The following is a 2,925-nucleotide window of genomic DNA, read 5'->3' as shown; positions in this document are numbered from 1 at the left end:
CTTTCCAGTGGTCCTACTCCATTACATCCCAGTCAAGATTTCCTGTCGTCTCTTTCCCCCCCCCCCTCCCCCCCCTCCGTTCCGGCGCGATGGTTCAGTCCGAATTCTAAGTAGCAATTCTAGGTCAGGTCTGTGTGCCAGTGAGCGCGGCGCTGTCGGACAGCGGAGGCGCAGACGCACCAAAGTGTCCACCCCACGTAGCACGGCAAACACTGGGCAACATGCAGATGTGTTCACAGCGGGACAGATGTTGTAGTTTATATTTCGTTTCTGCGGAGTTGTACCCGCGTTTAAGTGGCGGCGTCCGACTCCTCCCACCCTCCCTCCCATGAAAGATCGTGGGAGTAGTTCAGCATCAGACTTGTGGAAGTTTTCGCACACATGTGATGTTTTTAAAGTAGTAATGTACCTGTGATGCGGGTATCAGTCCAATCAAGCTGTCACTTAAACAATCAGTTTGTTAGACACCATAAATGTTTATTTGAATTCTTGCTATCTTGATAATCAGTTTAATCGTTGAAAGTATTAGTTTCAAAAACAAATGTAAAACACTTTTAGTTCCTGCTTCTTGATGATGTCATTTTTTTCCCTTATGTAATAGTGAACTGGACACCCTCAGGTTTTCATTTATTTTTCATAACCCAAAGGGAGGTTTAAAGATGTCACTTCAAGTATTTTCAGTATCCTCTGATAATATAGATCGACTTGTTGATCAGTTGATCATATCAATATATAATCTGATAATCATTAGTTGCAGCCTGATGTTACTGTCACTGCTGATAATTAGATGAACATGCTGGTTCTTTTTTTGTCCATATGTTTTACCCCCTTTTATGAAGCTTTACTTCACTTTAGCATCAGATTTCTTTCTCTTTTTTTTAAAAAAAAAGATGCTCTTACTTTGCTACATCTGCATTTGTATTAAAAGGAGTTCAGCTATTTATTATTGCACTTCCATAAAGTCCTACAACTTTATGGAACTTCCTCTCACAACAGAAAGGCAAGGGGGAAAAAATCAGAGCAGTAAAGGCTGCAACATCCAGTTTTTTCAATCCTGAATCCAACATTTCCCATAATGCAACCTTCTTTTCATCAGATCTTCCTCGCCTGGCAAATGTCCGAGTCTTTAAAACCCCACACCTCCAGTTTGTGACTCACGTTTTTCTTTTGTAAATGTGTGGTCTTTGAGATCATGTTGAGATAACCCTGATGACATTATCAGTGTTTTTTTCGGACTTGACTAAGTCCCATTCAGAGGATCAGAAGCTATTATAGGAATGTTGTCATTGGTAGCACTCGTACAAAACTGACCTTTAATGTATGTGTAAAAAAGTTCCCCTTTAAGACACCTAGAAAAATATCACTATCCATTTTATTCACATGCATACAGAATATTAGAGGGATGTAGTTGTTGTGCTGTTGAATTGTATTGCAGTGTGATGAGGGAAGTTTCTGATGTTTTGTCCCCCCCCAATTTATATTAATGACCCAAATACCAATCTAATGCTGCAAAATTATTATACAGGATTTGTCAAAATCATCAATATCACCTTTCATTCATTCTCTTAAAGCAGTGCAATTCAGTTTTGTTAGTGTTTGAGATGCACAAAGGAGCTAATGACATTAAAAATAGACGAATGCCACTTGAAAAATTGAATAATGTTCTGCTACAGCACACACACACACACACACACACACACACACACTTATTAGACTATCAGAAGCCTCAGAGGAAGAGTGAAACATTAAGGACATGCAATGTGAGAGTGGTCCTTCTCAATATTTAATCAAGAGACATTTCCAATCTAACCCAAATGTATAATCATGACATCTGGGATTGAATGAATTGGTGTTTAAGTGCACACATTATTAGCTGGCCTGATTGTGTGTGTGTGTGCGTGCGTGCATGTCTCTGTGTTTCAGTGCCTCTCTGAGAAACGATTTAGACTCTCGAAAGTGAAGATGTTTTTGCAAACTGAGAACAGTCTTCCTCAAGAGGCTGTTTTAAGGTGAGGCCTCAGTTTTAAACGTACAAGGACAGAATCATGAGTGTATCTTGTGAGTTTTTGAAGAGTTGAGTCACTAAATTCAAGTTAGCAGCAGGGCCCCTTTTGCTTACAATCTTCAAAATACCAAAGGAGTCAGAAAAAAGCCCATAGAAACAACAGATTTGGGACTGAACACACTGAAAATATGTATTGCATGACCATAACTTGATTTGGTTGCATGATTTGTGCTCAACAATTGATTATTCATGGCTGCAACTAACAACTATTTTCTTTACTGACTAGACGTGCCATCTTTTTTCACTTGATTTATTGTTTGGTCTATAATATGTCAAATAATAGTATAAAATAGAATTTGCAGTCTCCCAAAACCTAAGTTGATGTTTTCAACTAGGTTGTCTTGTCAGGCAAATGGTCCAAAACCCAGCAATGATAGAGCAATAAGAAAACTAAAAATAGTCATGTATTATTACCTAAACTACCTCTTTAAGTCTGTGTCAACCTATTTAGTTTTTTAATTTGTTTGAGACGTGGCTGAAACTTTCATTCTTTCTTTCTTTCTTGTTAGGTGTGTTAACATACCACGTGTCTCTCTCCATATATCGTACATGTCTGTAGAGCATCAGCAAAGTGGAAGCCTTTTACGGCAATGAGCGTTGTGGGATGACACACCGTATGTAGGACACAAAATCATGGGATGAGAGCTGCATATTTGTGACTTTTGACAAGCAGGCCATGGCTACGTTGGACATGTTTGTGCATGCTAGCGGAGATCAGTGACACACCACAAAGCTTTGTCTCTCCCTCTCTCTCTCTCTCTCTCTCTCTCTCTCACACACACACACAGGCACTTCCTCCCTCTCTGGTTCTGTGTGTGTAAGTGTGTGGGTGTGTGCATGTGTGTATGATAAACCCCACT

The sequence above is a fragment of the Pempheris klunzingeri genome, chromosome 10 (assembly GCF_042242105.1).
Source record: "Pempheris klunzingeri isolate RE-2024b chromosome 10, fPemKlu1.hap1, whole genome shotgun sequence".
NCBI classification, from domain to species: domain Eukaryota; kingdom Metazoa; phylum Chordata; class Actinopteri; order Acropomatiformes; family Pempheridae; genus Pempheris; species Pempheris klunzingeri.
This window is presented reverse-complemented; position numbering follows the sequence as displayed.